Source organism: Hemicordylus capensis, chromosome 3, assembly GCF_027244095.1.
Source record: "Hemicordylus capensis ecotype Gifberg chromosome 3, rHemCap1.1.pri, whole genome shotgun sequence".
In the NCBI taxonomy this organism is placed as follows: Eukaryota; Metazoa; Chordata; class Lepidosauria; order Squamata; family Cordylidae; genus Hemicordylus; species Hemicordylus capensis.
This window is the reverse complement of record NC_069659.1, coordinates 336939811-336958689: the sequence shown is the minus strand read 5'-3', so window position 1 is coordinate 336958689 and position 18879 is coordinate 336939811. Positions and strand designations below refer to the sequence as shown.

At 44.3% G+C, this 18879-nt stretch overlaps 1 protein-coding gene across 10 annotated transcripts in view; it reads left to right on the top strand.

Annotated features, from left to right (window-relative positions):
* TNIK (TRAF2 and NCK interacting kinase) overlaps positions 1 to 18879 on the top strand; it is a 413952-nt gene that overhangs the window by 1224 nt on the left and 393849 nt on the right. The gene's annotated exons all lie outside the window — the stretch shown is intronic.

Below are 18879 nucleotides of genomic sequence, written 5' to 3'. Positions count from 1 at the left end.
AGCACATGTGAATGTTTCCCCAGTGGTTTCTGATATATTGCTTCAGTAGGTTGCAACATTCTCTCTCCCTCCCCCTTGAAATGCTTTCTTCTCTGTCATTTCGGGCTGTTTTTTCAGGTCTTCACTTTCCTGACCCTTTTAGTTTGTTTACAGCAAAAAAAGAGACAGCCCTATATATAATATATATTTAAAGAAAGCTCTTCTCCTGGGGGAATAAGTGTGTGTTTGTGCGTTGGGGGGGGGGAGAGGGAGAAAGAGTATAGCGACACAGATATTTCTTAATAGCCCTGCATAATGGAATTGCTGTCTGGATGTGAACTGGTTTAGCAGCTGCTGCTCCAGTGTGGATGCTACAGACTGTTATAGTATCCATTTTGATGTTGGTGTGAAAGGGGAACTACATGAACCTTTAATGATCCCTTTCATTCCTCTCCAGGGAAGAGGATTCACCCCCTGGCTGTTCTAGCCACATGACATGCTACATATATATATCACATTAAGGGGTGGGGGTGGGGAATAGATTAAATACGCTCTTTGTCAAGAGACATCTGCTTGCATAGGTTCTCTTGATTATGTTTAATGTAAAAATATCCCCATGCATATTGGAGAGGTCACTGCAGGAGCTGGTGGCTTTGTGGCTCATTGTAAATTTGGAAGGGGGACATAGGTATGTTGTCCTCTATTGTTACACCTACTTTATATATATGTCTATATCTGTATATAGATAGCATGGATTTGGAGCCCTAGTTTACAAAATAGTGTTTGTGTTCAGGAATGGGGAAGGATGCTGTTCCCTGGATTTCTTCCCTCAATTTATTGATTCATCCATCCCTTTGGACCTCAGAATCAGCAGTTGCTTTAGCTGGTGAAGACCCATGGAGGTGGGAGGGCTTAGTCTGGGCAGGGCTTGTCAGCTGTTGGTCTGGAGATGCATGGAGTGGTTTAGTAAAGAAAAGGCTGCCTTACAGCAGGCAAAAGACAGCCTTGCCTTTACTGTTTATGCCCCACATCTGGGATCAGGGCAGGGTTTATGGGTCAAAGCAGGTGTCCCATAAAGGAACTCTTGCATCTCTTCTTTCTTTTTGTTTAGATTAAATGAGAATGCACCAAGTTTAGATAACTCTGTATGTCTTGTTTTGGCTGTGTGTCATTGATCTAATGGAGTTCATAACAGCAAAGGTGGGGGAGATTGTTGTTGCCTGAGAGCTGGTTCCTATTCTATTTCACCCCAAAGTGCTTATTTTATTTTATTTGTTTTATTTTTAGACTCTGATTGTATTGTAAATGGTGGTAAAGAGTTGGGTAAGGAGAGAAGGCTGGGTGAGTGAGAGTGAAAATTTCCACTTGATGCACATATCCCTCCTTCTTCTTTCTGTGCTTCTGGTTCTGTCCAGAGGACCACACTGAGATGCCAGGTGCACATATTTCAAAATCAAGCCTTGCAGGCCTGGCTTTTTGTTCTCCTGGGCTGCTTATCCAGTCATTGTGCTTCCATTCATTCCAACTGAGTAGTGCAAGTGCACAACTAGAACAAATGAGAACACTTTGGTGGGGTCCACACACCTTGGCTAGCCTAACTAGCCAAGGCAAAAGGAATGCTAGCCAGGATGCTGGCCCCTCCTGTGCATGTTTACTCAAAAGTGAACCCCATTGTGCTCAGTGGGAGTGTGCAGGAATGTGTGAGCCACCCAGATGAATGTGCTCCTAGGTGTGAGAGCCAGCCATCTGAATGGTCCTGGCAAGTGCTTTTGTAGAAACATGTGCTTTCTAGGCCTGCCTTGAGCCAGGGTTTGGGCCAGAGGACTGCCAAGGTCTGTTCCGATTCTAACATGCCATTATTCTTGGCTACATTAAAAAAAAAAAGCTGTTTCACATCTGTTTAAATTCTTCTTTTATGAAAAGAATGTTCATAGTTTTTCATACTTTTAAAAAAAGCAGCACACACTCTTGCTGCGTGTATGTTAAATACTATGACCTGTGTTCTGTTATTGCCAAAGACATTTGTGTGAATAACCCACAGTATATTTAAATCTCGGGGTGGATAACAACATTTCCTTAGCATTGTTTGACACCTTTTTGTTCAGCACTCATACAGTGAGTGTACAGTGTACATAAGTACAGTTCTGTGCACATGTACAGTTATTCACACATTGGGGCTATTCATAAGAACAACCCTGCTGGATCAGGCCCAAGGCCTGTCTAATCCAGCATCCTGTTTCACACAGAGGCCCACCACATGCCTCCGAGAAGCCCATAGGCAGAGGGTGAGGGCATGCCTGTCTTTTGCTGCTGCTCGCCTGCTGCAACTGTTATTGGGAGGCCTCTTGCCTCTGAGACTGAGGTGGCCTATAGCCACCAGACTAGTAGCCACTGATAGACTTGTCCTCCATAAATTTCTCCAAACTCCTTTTAAAGCCATCCACGCTAGTGGCCATCATCACATCCTGTGGCAGAGAATTCCATAGATTAATGATGCACTGTATGAAGAAGCACTTCCTCCTGTCGGTCCTAGATTTCCCGGCCTTCAGTTTCATGGGGTGTCTCCTGGTTCTAGTGTTGTGAGAGAGGGAGAAAATGTTCTTTCTGTCCCCTCTTTCTACTCCATGCATGATTTTATACACCTCGATCATGTCTCCCCAGAGTCACCTTTTTTCCAAACTAAAGAGCCTCAGATGCTGTAGCCTAGCCTCATAAGGAAGGTGCTCCAGGCCCCTGATCATCATGGTTGCTCTCTATTCACACAATGGCATGTGTGGGCGGAGCGGGGGGGGGGGGAGGGAGGCAGAGTTCAACCCCTGCACTGCCAGGTGCAGCATGGATGACTATCTGCACTGCTTCCGACAGTGCAGAGCAACAGAGTCTGGGACGCGTCATCTCAGCCTCCGCATATCCCACAAGGACCATGCAACCAGCGTGGTGTACCATCAAACAGGCGCCCTAGGCTGAGGAGACACACTAGCCCATCAGCCGGGTCAAGGGAACACTCGATCCCTGAACCTTGGCTAAGAGCCGGGCTAGAAAGTGGGGGTAGGCTCAGTGCTCTCTCTAATTTTTTCCCCCCATCTGTGTGCAGAATGAGTTTTGTTCTGGGCAGGATGATCAAGGCACTGTGTGCGCACATGCATTCAGAGTGGGGCTTTCCTGATTCAACCTGAGCAGGATCTAAAATTAGATGAGTGGACAGACAAAAACCTTGTGAGCGCAGGCATGTGTGCACGCCTTAGAGGGAACACTGGTTAGGCTGAGCAGGAGCACCTGTGTGGATCCTGACGCTCCACATGCACAGCTTAGACCAGGCTAGGCTGCTTGTGAGAACAGCCTCATGTTGAACACAGTCATAGCAATACACTTCCTGTTTGTTCTCTACATTTGTGGGGCTGTACCCAGAGTCACTTTTTAAATGTAGGCAGGAACAATCATTTCCACAAAAATATGCCTGACTATACAGGATGTCTGTACACTTGTACACCATGTCTGAATAGGGCACTTATCTCAATGATATTTGTAACATCCTTTGAAAGGAAGCTAATTACTCAAGCCCAGAGAGGCATCTGGGAGCCTGAACCCAAAAGCCTTTGGAGCCCCTCCCCTCCGCCCGCTGCAAGTTATTTATATATTTGTATATTTATTTATATTTTACATATTTTTATACCGCCCAAAACTTACGTCCCTGGGCGGTTTACAACAAAATAAAAACATTAAATCATTCGTTAAAAACAAAGACAAGAAATTTAAAATATGACAATTTAGAATTTTTAAAAACAATATTCTAAAACAACATTAAAAACAATCAAAACAGTATCAGTTAAAAGCCTGGGTGTTAAGTTAAGTATCATCCCCCTACACACACAGAGTATTTTTAACATGTGGGTTCTTGAGGGCACAAACGGCAACTGAACTCACAAGAATGTAAGAATATAAAACTGGTATATTCATGAAAATGTGCATTAGCAGAAACATTTCAACATGCAACTTGATATTCCCATCCCACGTATCTTTCCCCTACTCCCCCTCTGTCCCTAAAGCAGAGGTCACACTCAGCCACCCAGGATAGACTAAAGAGGACTGGGGGTGGTGGTGGTGGAACTAGGAGGTGTGAAGGCCCTGGAAATACGCCTGGTTCCACCTGTTGCTTATTTCTGGTAGATTCTTTTGTCTTTAGTTTCTATATATTTTTTGCTTTTAACATTTTTATTGATTTTTACAATATCTTAACAATCTCGTTACATCCAATTAAACAAATGTTGACTTCCTGCTCACCAATCTGCGCAAATCACTAACTATACAATTCAACCATTGCTATAGTATAGCTTTTATTTATTTTAAAGCTTTTTAAAGAATTTAATTTGAAATTTTAAAAGCTAATTCTGACAGTGGTTTTCGTTTGGATTTTCAGCTTGTTTTAATTTGGTTAATTTTGTGAGTCTGATTTTTTATATTGTAACTATTTTATAAATGTTGTGAGCTGCTCTGAGCAGTAATGTACTGGAGGGGTGGGGTATAAATATTGTAAGTAAGTAAATAAGTCCAGGCGGATTTACCCCAGAAGGCTAGGGGTAAGAGCGCCTCTGCTCCTATCCATTTTACAGATGGAAAACCGAGGCAGAGGGAGATGCTTTCCCAAAGCCATCCCACGAGGTCGGGGCTGAGCTAGAACTTGATTTTAGCTCTTCTGCAGTCTGTTTGATGATCTCACTCAAAAATGCTGGTGCTGAGCAAGAAAAGCATGCTTGCATTTTGGATTTTTTTTTTTAAACCTCTCAAAAGAGCAGGTAATTGATGGAGGCTGTTAGCTGCTTTGTTGCTCATTTGTACCTAATTATGTAGGGAGACTAGGATCTCATTTTATCCCACACCTGCACCTGATCTATAGTAAAATGATTCTTGCCGTTTGGCTGAATGATGTAAGCTCCCCCAGTGAGAGTATTTTAGCTGTTAAAGAGAGCTTGTGACTTAAGCTTACGGGGGTGGAAGGGAAACTGCTTAGTTATAGAGTCATCGAGATATTTATGTGAATAAATCCCTTGAATAGAGAACAAAAAGTGCTGCCTGAAATTCTTAGGGTGCAAGTTCACACCCTGTTGAAATCAGTGAGATATGTATATTTTTAGGAACCAGGACTGCATCTTTCCCTTATCCATTTGATAAGAATGTGCCTAGAGTTCTAGACACTGAAGTACATGCACCATGTTGGTGAAAACATATTTGTGCGCCGCTAAATAGATAAACTGTTCTTGAATGGTTTATCTACATTGTCTGTTTGACCCTGCACAGTGCTTGAAGGCTGACAGATAAGAGTCCTCTGCTGCACATTCAGTGGCCTAACCTGGCTACAGCTGCCTAAAGACAGATACTGTGTGATACACATAGAATTTTAGAGTTGGAAGGGACCTTAGGGGTTTTCTAGACCAACCCCTTGCTCAGTTCAGGCATGTGCTCTCACATCCCTGACAGATGGCTTTCCATAGCATGTGATTAATTCTATATATGCAGAGGAGGTATAAAGACAAGGCATAAAAGCATCTGCCGCCTTCTTCTAGAACAGGCTTCCCCAGCCTGCGGCCCTCCAGATGTTGCTGAACTACAATTCCCATCATCCCAGCCACAATAAGTTGTAGCTGGGGGTTATGGGAATTGTAGTTCAGCAACATCTGGAGGTCCGCAGGCTGGGGAAGCCTGTTCTAGAATATCTTTATCAGACCCACTCAGCAGATGTAATAGTGAATCCTGGATGTTCATAAGACTCACAAGACAGAGAACATGAACTGTGCTTAATGCAAGAGTTCCAAGTCTTGGGCCTCCAGATGTTGTTGGACAACAGCTCCTATCACTCCAACCACAATGGCAGAAGATCATTGTGGTTGGAGATTATAGGAATCGGGAACATAGGAAGTTGCTTTATGCTGAGGCTCTCTACATGAGCAGTAGTAGATGGGGTTTGGCGGAGAGAGCGGCCTTGGCCCACTCTCCCCGTAGACAATCATATAGCCCTCCCTGGAGGTCTGGATTGGCAGCCCACATGATAACCAACTTCATCACAGAGCCGGTTGGGGCGCTGGGGGATTGGGGGCTGCCTGGCCTCTGGAATTCCCAGAATGCTCCGTGTGAGTGCATGAGGCATTCTGGGGAGACCCCCAAGGCCGGGAAGCTTGTTGTAGCTTCCTGGTTGGGGGTCTCCTCACAAGTCACTGCACCACGGCAACTCACGATCACAAAAATGGAGTTAGCGGAGTACTTGCTCCGCTAACCTTGTCTTGGAGGAGTACAGCCACCTAATGGCATGGCGGGGAAATGCTTGACTAACAAACAGAAGGTTGCCAGTTCGAATCTCTGCTGGTAATATACTGGGCAGCAGCGATATAGGAAGGTGCTGGAAAGGCATCATCTCGGACTGCACAGGAGGAGGAAATGGTAAACCCCTCCTGTATTCTACCAAAAGAAAACCACAGGGCTCTGAGGGCACCAGGAGTCGAAACTGACGTGACGGCACACTTTGCCTTTACTAGGTGGGCTAGCCACCGGGCTCGCCTACAAGCCCAGTGGTTCCCACAACCGCTGGAAAGTGGTCTGGGCTCCCTTAGCCCGCTTTCCAGCGGTTGTGAGAATAGCCTCACAACCTCACATAGTCAGCCTCACATAGTCAGTCAGACCATTGGTCCATCTATCTTGGTACTGCCTTCACTGACTTCCAGCAGCTCTCCAAAGTTTCAGGCCGAAATCTTTCCCAGCACTACCAGGAAATACTAGGGATTGAATCTGGGAATTTCTCTGTGCAAAACAGATACTCTACTGCTGAGCTACACCCCTATCCACTAGCGTAGTAACGTTTCATAGAAAGGATCTACTTGTAAGGCTGTCCTTATTCTAAGTCTTCACACCGGCCCATCTAAGTAAGTATGGCAGTAGCCTTCCAGGTTTTTCTCAGTCCTGCTCTGCAAACCTCCCCCCCACTTATTTTTGGAGGTACTAGGGCTTGAGTCTGTGACTTTATTTTTAACGTTTCTAACCTGTCTCTCCCAATGCTCGAAGAGGCATGCAACTTAATTTAAAAACTGTTACTTTGAGAATCAATGAAAATACATTTAAAATATAAATAGCATGTGTATGTTTGTTTTAGGGATGTGCCCAATGTTTTGTTGTCAAAACGTTTTGACTCTAAACGGGCCATTTTGAGTGTTTCGAGCTCGAAACAAAACACCCTCTAAATATAGGGCCTGTTTTGAACTCGGAGCAAAACAACCTCAATGTTTCAAGCACCATTTTGGAAGCCTGTTTCCCCCTTGCTGATTGTTTTTCTGGCACTGGCTTCCAATCGCCTTGCTTCTTGGTTGACTTGTTGTCATACAGATCAAGTGTTTTCATGGGCAACTGTGTCCCCATTGAGTGGTGGGAGGGAGGGGGAATACAAAAGGAGGGAAATTCAAAATCCATTCAAATGGACTGGGAGGCAGAGAGAGGCCTTATAGTATGCCTCTCTTGAAGAGGATGCATCAGGAGGAGAGGAGGAAAGAATCAAGGAAGGTTTGGTTTTGTGGTTTTCTCAGCACTATCTGGTTTTACTGGATCTCGGATTGACAAAGGCAGAACTTGGGTGTCTGCCTTCCTTGAGTTGTTGTTTGTTTTGTTTGTGAGATAGTGTTGCAGCGAGAAATGGACAGTGTTAGCTCTGTGTGTGTGTGTGTGTGTGTGTGTGTGTGTGTGTGTGTGATATTTCTAGGTGATTGCTGTGATGAGCTCCCTGTCTGACTTCGAGACTAACTTGTGCTTCACTCACTGCTCTGGTCTGCTCTACAATCTGCATTGCAAGGTGTACTCAGTCAAAATGTAGCTGAAGTTGCTCTAGTTGAGGTTATGGCTATGCTTGATCTAAGGGTGAGGCTATGGCAGCTGTTCAATACTAGGAAGCATCGTAAGGAGTCATAATTGTGTTTGAGAGAGCAACTTGTGCCAATGATGTTACTGTAGCACTGGATTCTGGGCCAGTGATTCCTTTTTGGCCATTTTTTTTACTGTGTTGGAAATGTGTGTTCTGTGTTGGGAGGAACAGATTCCCTTTTACTGTGTGCTTCTGCAGTGTTTTTTTTTTTCAAGGCAGGATTGCAAAATGCTTTGCAACTTGCAATGCAAATCTTGTATATATACTCCAAAATGGCCATAGGGCACAATAGGGAAACTCGAAACACCCTTTTGTTCCCCATGAGTAGCTCCTAAGGACACCAAAGTGGGTTAGGTGGTAGGGCATGGTGGGTGCTATGTACCTCCCAAACCACAAAAGAAGTGGGCAAGTGGGTAATTTTTAACAAATTTTAAACCTTTCTCCAAGACCCCCATAGGGTTCAGTGGGAGTTTTGGGGAAATTTGCTAAAAATCACCCCCTTGCCCATTTCTTTTGTGCATTGAGCAATGGGTAGCACACATTATTAGATGGAGGAGATTCCGCCTTGTGACGTTACATGGGACACCTTTGAGCTGGTTGAGGATATGGATATGATTCTCTCGGGTATGGGTGCGAGAACAGGTTGCTTGGACCCTTGTCCCTCCTGGCTGGTGCAAGTGAGAATGTTAATTCTTGGCTACGGGAGTTGGTTAACTCTTCGCTACGTGAGGGTTGCGTGCCAGCAGCCCTTAAAGAGGTGATAGTTCGCCCTCCCTTGAAGAAATCCTCCCTGGACCCTGAGGTCCTTGACAACTATAGACCGATCTCCAACCTCCCTTTTTTAGTGAAGGTGTTAGAGAGGGTTGTATGTGCCCAGCTTGAGAGGGTCTTGGAAGAAACTAGTTATCCTGATACTTATCAGACGGGTTTCAGGCCTTGGCATAGCACAGAGACAGCTCTTGTCGCTCTGGTAGATGACCTTCTTCGGGACCTTGACGAGGGTAGTGTCCATCTCTTGGTCCTTTTGACACTATCTATCATGCTATCCTTCTTGACCACCTGCATGGGTTGGGTATCAGGGGCACTGTCTTACAGTGGTTCCGTTCTTACCTTAGTGGGCGTGTCCATTCGTTTTGCATTGTGGACAGATGCTCTGACTCATGGCCACTCCTTTATGGAGTTCCCCAAGGTTCAGTTCTTGCCCCTGTCCTCTTTAACATCTATATGGAGCCACTGGGTTAGGTCATTTCCCAGTTTGGGGTGAGATTTCATCAGTACGCTGATGATACTCAGCTGTATAGCCATTCCAGACCATTCTGGGGATGCTGTTTCTGTGCTTACTTGATGCCTAGAAGCTGTTAAGGTCTGGATGAACCAAAATAAGCTCAGACTGAATCCCACTAAGACTGAACTACTTTTACTCAGCCCTTGTACCTGCCAACAGCTGGATGTGATCCTTATTCTAGATGGGGTGGCGCTGCCCCCAAAGGAGCTTGTTCATGATTTGGGGGTCCTTCTGGACTCAAGCCTCCTGCTTGAACAGCAGGTGGAGGCTGCGGCCAGAAGTGCTTTTGCCCAGCTTCATCTGATTAGCCAATTACGCCCTTACCCTGATCGGCAGGCATTAATGACTCACCCATGCCCTTGTTAACTTGCACTTAGATTATTATAATGCTCTCTATCTAGGGCAACCTTTGAGTACGATTGGAAAGCTACAATGGGTCCAGAATGCAACGGCTCGCCTACTCATGGGTGCCAGAAAATATGACAGGGTAACACCTATTTGGTTTTTTCTTTTTTGTTAGTTACATTAGTTTTAAATTTAGAATGTAATTTTAATGCCATCTTGCTTTGCATGTTTTTGTACACCGCCCAGAGTCTTCGGAGTGGGCAGTATATTAAATGTTTCTAATAAATAAAATTATGCCCTACCATACAACTCACTTTGGTGTCCCTAGGAGCTAGCCATGGGGAAAAATGGGGTGTTTTGAGTTCCCTATGGCTGAAACACTCAAATGGTTTTGAGTTTGTTTCGTTGAAACATCTGGTTGGACCAGTTGTTTCACCAAAGCATTTTGGCCACTTATGTTTTGTTTCAAACTCAAAACAGAATGCAAAATCTGTTCTGTGGACGTCCCTAATATATGTCTGTGTCTTTGAGCAAATAAATAAAACCAATAACTGGTATGTATAAAAATAAACAAGAACTGGTATAATTAGACACTCCAACAAAGCAAAGCAACTAAAGGCCATCACAAACAAGTTGGATTGTTATGTTCTGTAAAATATATACTCTGCTACTGAGGTGTAGTTGCCTTAAGTGGAGCAGCGGGGAAGTGCTTGACTAACAAGCAGAAGGTTGCTGGTTTGAATCCCCACTGGTATGTTTCCCAGACTATGGGAAACACGTATATCAGGCAGCAGCGATATAGGAAGATGCTGAAAGGCATCATCTCAGGCTGTGAGGGAGGAGGCAGTGGTAAACCCCTCCTGTATTCTACCAAAGAAAACCACAGGGCTCTGTGAGCGCCAGGAGTCAAAATCGACTTGATGGCACACTTTGCCTTACTGAGTTGTAGCCCATCCCTAAAAGTATAGAACCCATGTCATTCCACAGCCCAAGGATCCATTTCAAGTGAAACTACCATGCTTAATCCACTGAGGAGTGCTTTTGCTGAGAGGGGGTAGGAGACATTATGGTGCTGTATTCAGATGATGCAAAATCTGTTGGTTTTTCTTTTTTGTTTAAGTATGAGAATGGGTCTCTACTCTGTTAGAGTGTATAGATCGGCTCACTTAGCACTTAGAATGATTGTTAAAGGTCATAAATCTAGGTGCTATATATGTATGGTGAGGCAATCCAATCATTTTGCAGATGCTGTAATCAGAAATCAATAGCAGATTTGCTGCCTGAGCACAAAAGCATACAGCCAGGAGAAATTTCATAAGTCACACAGATTTTTGGCTGTTAGAAAATCCGGACAGGTCCATATGGCTGCACATCAGGTGTGGGAAACAGTGAAGCTAAATATGTCTTCAAGCGCTGGAAGAAAAATGCAAGTCTGATCCAAGCCATGCTGACAAACTGGTTTGTGTCTAAAACCTGAACAGGAAACACTGAAAGGAATTTGAGGCGTAAGATGTTTCCATCAGTTTTGAGAGACGCAAGCTCTGCGAACACAGTTAAAAATTCACACAGGCAGATGGGAGAAACTTGTGGCATGATTTGTATGTGTATCTACTTGGAAGTAGGGGTGCAGATTTTGAGTTGGTTAGTCTGCTAAAAAGGCATCCCTGCTTAACTGGGCTATGAATCTTTTTGCAAAGTTAATAATGATTTAATAGAAGTACTTATAAAAACTGCAGATGACTGGCACCACCTCAAAGGAACATTCCTCCTCTGTTCTCATGTAGCAGGGAATACTTTCTGTTAGATAGTGTTTGGTCTGACATGTTTGCACCATCTAAAAAGAAGGTATGCTCCCCCCGCCCGCTTTAGAACTATAAGCCTTATGCAAATGTATGCAAACAATGGTAATATAATCACACTAGTTTTAATCAACTAAAGCAGGGATTCTCAAACTTGTGTCCCCAGATGTTGGGCTACAACTCACATCATTCCCAGCCACAAAGGTCATTGTGGCTGGGGATGATGGGAGTTGTAGTCCAACAACATCTGGAAACTCAAGTTTGAGAATCCCTGGACTAAGAGTTTTTTGAGAGGCTGCCCTATTCAGAAGTAAGTCCACTGAATTCAGTCGAATTTACTCCCAAGTGCATGGGATTGCAATCTTAAACGCCTTAAAAACAAATCTAGATTAATAAAATAGCTGTCATTTTTTAAAATCTTAGTTTTATTATATACACCTTAGCAGAGGCCATAGGTCATTAGCAGAGTATATGTTTTGCATGCAAAAATTCCCAAGTTCAACCCTCAGCATCTCCTGCTGAAAAGAATCTTTTGGTAGCAGATCTGGGTAACAGAATGAGATCTAAATCTAGATAGTACAAGTGGTCTGACTCTGTATAAGATAGCTTCTCTCCTCCCACCCCCCATTCCCATATATCTTTTTATTTTATATTTGAATATATATCTCATTCACAGATTTGAACTTAAAATAACAAAATAAAAGTAAATGTGTCATTGTACAAAAGTTATTTTAAAACCAAGACAATTATCACAATACATATTTAGATTAACACCATGTTTATAGTTCAAAAAGACAATAAATTACTAGCACTTCCCTCCTCTCTTTGAGTTATAGCATTGCAGTGAACTTGGCCATTTTTGCTTTATTTCCTGCCTACAGCAGTCTTCAAAGTGGTTTATGCAAAACAGTAACACAAACATGTATTTTCTGCCTTTTTACTGTGGTGATTGTATACTGCTTTTAGTATAACTTTATAGAAAAGGAGAGTAAAAGAAATTGGTAGTGTGTGAGAATGCAAAACATCTCTATCTTTATCTAGTTTGTTTTGACAGCAAGCTTTTGGGGTAGCTTGCTCTTCCAGTTTTGGACACAAGAGTCTGAGGCTGAAATAATGTGACTTTCCCAAAGGCGCACTATGACTGAGTTAAGACATAACCATAGCCTTCTTCAGACATTCGGGGAAGCAATGTGATACACACACATGCATGTCAAAAGCAAGTTGGAAGTCCTGCCCTGTCACTCACAGTCTCCTCCTGGATACACCAGTGGTCCTCTGAAGAGGTGGATGCTGTATCCATGGTGACAGGTGCTTCTGTGGTCAGACGAGCACTGTGCCATATCTATGAGCCACACAGAGGAGGTAGTGGGTGATGACCGGTGGGACTTTGGACACACTTTCAGCACATGCAAGTGTGTACCATGGTGTTTCCTTGAATGTCTGACTAGGGCTCATAGTTTCTGTCGTTGAGATCCTGTACCATGGTTGGGGTTTCAAAATGTATAGCAGGCAAACCATAGTTTAGAGCAGGGATTTTCAGCGTTGGGTCTCCAGATGTTATTGGACTTCAACTCCCATAACCCCCTGCCCCAGTGGCCTTTGGCCTGAATCGGGGGCTGGAGGCCGTGGATGTCCTGAATCGAGGGCTGGAGGCCATGATGGGTTGGATGTGGGCTAACAAACTGAAATTGAATCCGGATAAGACGGAGGTACTGTTGGTCAGTAGGAGAGCCAATCGGGATGAGGAGATTTTACCGCTTTTGGGTGGGTTTGCACTCCCCTTGAAGGAGCAAGTACGCAGCTTGGGGGTACTACCAGACCTGGCTCTGCTTTTGGAAGCTCAGGTGGAGGCGGTGGCCAGGGGTGCCTTTGCACGGCTTCGGCTGGTGCGCCAGCTGCGTCCCTTTCTCGAGAAGGCAGATCTGGCCACGGTTACCCACGCCTTAGTCACGTCGCGGCTGGATTACTGTAACGCGCTCTACGTGGGGCTGCCCTTGAAGAATATCCGGAAACTGCAGCTAGTGCAAAACGCGGCAGCGAGGGTTTTATCCAGAGCTGCCCGTTGGGAACATATCACCCCTATTTTGAAAGAGCTGCACTGGCTGCCGGTTCGTTTCCAGGTCCAATTCAAGGTGCTGGTTTTGACCTTTAAAGCCCGAAACGGTTTGGGCCTGGGGTATTTGAGGGACCGCCTGCTCCCAAGGGTTGCTGCCCGCTTGACAAGGACATCTGAGGGGGCCCTGCTCCGGGTGCCGACAATGAGGGAGGCCTGGCTGTCGTGCACTCAGGACAGAGCCTTCTCTGTTGCTGCCCCCAGACTCTGGAATGCTCTCCCAGTGGCCATTCATTCCTCGGACTCCATCACGGCTTTTAGAAAGCTTTTAAAGACTTGGCTTTTTACCCAGGCTTTTACATGATCGTTTTCTACTGCGGCTTCTCTGTGTTTTTATTTGTTGTATTTCTTGTATTGTTTTTATGCCTATTTTTATGTTTTTATACTTTTAACATTCTGTTTTTATTGTCTTTTTATTGTATGTTTTTAACTTTTGTAATCCGCCTTGGGGTTATCTTTTTAACGAAAGGCGGTATATAAATCCAAAAATAAATAAAAAATAAATAAATAAGTCCAGTAACATCTGGGGACCCAACGTTGAGAATCTCTGGTTTAGAGCTCCAATTTCTTTTTTGTTCTTTCTTTCCCATCTGTATTCAGCTCCATAAGTGGACTCCTGTCTCCATCAGCAGCCCTCAAGGTGGTGCAGTGGCCTTAACTATGGTTAGTTGATAGTCTGAGATTGGAGAACTGCAGATAGCACAAACTGTGTTTTGCAAGCCAGCTTTCAAGCTGTGGCTTCAGATCCTGGTTTGCCAGTCCCAAACCATCCATAATTTGTGGGCAGACTCGGGTTCAGACAAACAGTAGCTTAGCTAAACAAACCATGGTTTCATGTTACATTTGGACCCAACCACTGATGTGCGACTTGAACCTCGCACCTACCTGGCAGCGGCCGCATCCCACCTGTGCATGCTTTCCCCCTCCCTTGTGTTGGTTGAAGGCATCCTGCAACAGACTCATTCCCCACTTTGCTCTGTGCACCTGTAATAGGGCTGTTCTGGCTATGAGCTTTGCTTGGTTTTGGAGGAGTCCCATGAACACTGAATATTGCTCTACAATAAGTCCTCTCTTCCAGTCTTGTTGCTCACACCAGGCAGTCACACACGTGACCTCATAAGTGTATGATACACGTGATAAAAATAAAGCACACTTATATGCTGGGATGCAGAAAGTCTGCAGTCCCCTCATCCTGGATGAAGGGCCCTCCGAGACTTGACATTATCCACCCATAATCTCTGGTAGTTTGTGAAATGCGTGGCCTTTTGCATTCGTGCTAGGCAGCTTGTGCAGAGCAGAGTGCTAATGTGGGTTGTCATGTAGTGGAACTGGATGACATCCAACAGTGTAACTATGTATTCCCATAGCCCTGCGTCTATAAAAACAGTAAATTTTCAAAGGCCATTTGTTTATATTATAGCTAATCCGTTTCAATTAAGATAAGACGCTTGTGTGCTAAACAGAATGCAGCTATTGCGTTGCTGCCAGTGGTCCATCAGTTCCATTTGAATGGCCAAATACTTTCAAGATGGAATGATGTGGGATTATTGTATGCACATGATGTTCTTCCAGAGTGTCCCCTGGGGTAGATGCCTCCCAGTCTCACGTTTTTATTCTAAAGAGGTGTTAAAGGTACACACGCCGTTCAACAAAGCTTCTTGCTTTGCTTTTAGTGAGCTACCTGAAGGCTGTGTTCAGAGATGGTCTGGCAGCTAACACAGAGGTGGCCATTTTCTCTTGAGATGATGATCAAGGCCTAGGGGCATAACTACGTCTTGGCCATAATTGGGTTCCTAGCAGTAACTTCATTAGGGCTACTGCTGTGACTTATGTTGATGTGTTAACTTTAGTTTGAAATAATGGAATTGGTTTTTGGATTTTACGTGCTTTTTAAAAAACGTATTAATGGATTTTTGTTATTTAGAGCAGGAGTTTTCAACTTGTGGTCCTCCAGATGTTGCAGAACTACAACTCACATCATCCCCTGCTCACAGAGCAAAGAGACACCTTTTAAAAGTGGTGATTCTCTTTATTTAGCAGGGTGAGAGCAACTGGCCCTAACCATTCCCAGCATAGCAACCCTCCAGTGGCTGTTGCTGGTGTGTATGTTATATTTCTTTTTTTAGATTGTGAACCCTTTGGGGGGCAGGGAGCCATTTTATTTATTTGTATCTATGTAAACCGCTTTGGGAACTTTTGTTGAAAAGCGGCATAAAACTATTCGTTGTCATCGTTCTGCAACATCTGGAGGACCACAGGTTGGGAACCCTTGGTTTAGAACATGTTTCTTTTTGAAGAAGCAGTTTATCAGTGGTAACTGTGCATGTGTGCATGCATGTGCATGCATGCACATGCATGCGCCTGTGTATGTATTTGTGTGTATGTACACACAAGATCTACAGACCACACTATATACCACTGGAGGCAAATAGCTGATAAAGGGAGCTTTGGCTAAGGTTGTGCTCTTCTGTATTTCAGCTAGGTTTTGAGAATTAAACCTGGTGTTTTCTGGGTGACTCTGTACTTCAGGCCTCAACAAATTGTACGAATTGTAATGGGAGGAGGACAGTGCTCGGTGGCGGAAAACATGATATGCATGAAAAAGGCTCCAGGTTCAATCCCTGGCATCTCCAGTTAAAAACCACTATCTGAGGTAGCAAGTGAAGGGAAAGACCCACTAGTGAGACCCTGGAGAGCCCTATCAGTCATAGGCAATAACAGATTAGCTGGATCAGTGGCTTGATAGTATAAGGCACCTTGACATGTTTGTATATGTCCCACAGTGACACTGGGAGGGGAATTCAACACAGATCTGCTGTTTTCAGCTGCAGCCTCATGTATATATCTGTTTGGAGGAGAGCTGTCTAAAGTAGTGATGGTTAAACTTAGATCCAGGGCAGCCAGCCCTTCTGGTTTGCTTGTCCTGTGTGGACACAGGCCCACACTATATGACCTTGCGCCCCAGTGGGATTACATGTTGAAAGGTTCCTGAGTAAACAACTGCATTTGTTTTCTCTGCAACCTTCCCCTTTGCATCAAGAACTCACTGCCCTGCACCTGGTGCACATTTTCCTACAGAGAAGTGTGTACATAGTTGAGGTTTTCTTTTCCACTGTAGCTGCTTAAACTGGAGAAGAGGCAAGCCGCTTTTCAGTTTAAATGTGAAAATTCAAAGAAGATAGCTTCTTCTGCCCATGGAGAAACTTCAAAGAAACCCCTGGCATTTCCCTCTACTTCTCATTTATTTATTTCGCATATTTATATACTGCCTACCATTGTTCCCTATAACAGGGGTTCCAAATGTTGTTGACTACAGCTCCCATAATCTCCATCCAAAGGCCACTGTAGCTGGGAATGATGGGAGTTGTATTCAACATCTGGGAATCCCTGTTACAGGGAACACTGCCACCTATACCAGGGAGGCAGAACTTTGGTCCTTCAGATGATGTTGGACTACAACTCTCATCACCCCCAATCATTAGCTGTTGTGACTGAGGATGATGGGAGTTGTAGTCCAGCAACAGCTGGAAGGCCAAAGATTTCTCAACCAATTTTCAAGGCAGTTCACTCCAAGGTAGTTCATTTGAACCTCAAGGACTATCTGAAAGTGAATCAGAGTTCGGCATTACTGGCCTAGAACATGCTACTGGAAAGATTGTGCCCCCAGTCAATCAGTAAACATAGGTTCAGCTCTGGACAAAATGGAGAAGCCAGGCATGGATTCAGGCCAAAGATTGTGGCAATTTATAGAAGCAGTTCCTCATTATTATTTTTTGTCTTCTATAATTGGCCCAATTATTGCTTCCTCTAAAGGGACAAGGAAACTGTTGAGGTTGGAAAAAGCATTTAACAACAAGAGAAAAGCTTAATTCTACGAATCCTCCATGCATTCATCCTCTGTTATATTACCAATGTTAAATGGCAAGTGCTTCCTGCAGATCCTCTTTCTCTTTGCCCTCACCTCAGTCCAAAATCTCTCTGAAGTTAGTTTCCTGCATTACTCACGCTTGGTCATACGTGTTCTCATTTGCCAAGCCCCTAGGCCTAAATTACGAATGGCAACTTGGGGAGTTGTGTAATTAAAATAAATAAATAAAATGGCCATTGCCATAGCAGCTGGAAAAAGAGGGATTTAGACTTTTAGAGCTCCTGTAATAGCTCAGCAAATATTCTGTTTGTTCTCCCGCCTACAGCTAAGTGGTACAGAAATGAGTCAAATATCAATATTTTTCTATTCCTCCCCCCGCCCCTTGATGGAACATCTTCTTTGCACTACAGGCTAAAAGCTGCCCTTGTGTAGCCTGTTTATGTGCTGTACATCAGTGGCACAATCAGATATGGCAGAGGTTCTCAAACGTGGGTCCTCAGATGTTGTTGGACTACAACTCCCATCATTCCTTTCCAAAATGGCATGTGGCTGGGGATGATGATGGGAGTTGTAGTCCAACAACATCTGGGGACCCACGTTTGAGAGCCCTTGCGCTATGGTCCTGATGGCATATTGTTGCCTTGTTGCTGTGAAGCTATGTAGAATGGCATGTTAACATCGCAAACACACAGAGCTCTGTTGTAGATGTTGTATAGACACCATCCCCTGCTAACTGGGCAAAGAGGCACCTTTTAAGGTGGTGATTCTCTTTATTGAGCAGGAGGAGAGTAACTGGCCCTATCCACCCCCAGCACAGTAGCTCCAGTGACTGTTGCTGGTGTCTGTCTTACATTTCTTTTTAGATTGTGAGCCCTTTGGGGACAGGGATCCATCTTATTTATTTATTATTTCTCTGTGTAAACCGCCTTGAGCCATTTTGGAAGGGCGGTATAGAAATCGAATGAATGAATAAATAGATGGTGGTGTGCTAATGCACAGAAATAGAGGAAGGTTTGGGTTGCTTTTGCATTTGCACCCTGCTCTCCCTCCAGGGACCTCAGAGAGGTTATACACAGCTCCCTGGCAGTCTCCTATCTAGGCCACTTAGGGGTCTGGACCTCCCAAGCTTCAGCCATGGGGCTACATGACTCAGTGTGCGGCAGCTGTGAAAAAGGCCAATTCCATGCTAGGGATCATTAGGAAGGGGATTGAAAATAAAACTGCTAACATTATAATGCCCTTATACAAAATGATGGTGCGACCACACTTGGAGTACTGCGTACAATTCTGGTCACCACATCTAAAAAAGGACATTGTAGAACTGGAAAAGGTGCAGAAGAGGGCAACCAATATGATCAAGGGCCTACAGCACTTTTCTTATGCGGCAAGGCTACAACACCTGGGGCTATTTCGCTTAGAAAAAAGACGGCTGCTGGGAGACATGATAGAGGTCTATAAAATCATGCATGGTGTGGAGAAAGTGGACAGAGAGAAACTCTTCTCCCTCTCACATCACACTAGAACCAGGGTCATCCCATGAAATTGACTGCCAGGAAATCTCGGACCAGCAAGCGGAAGTACTTTTTCACATAT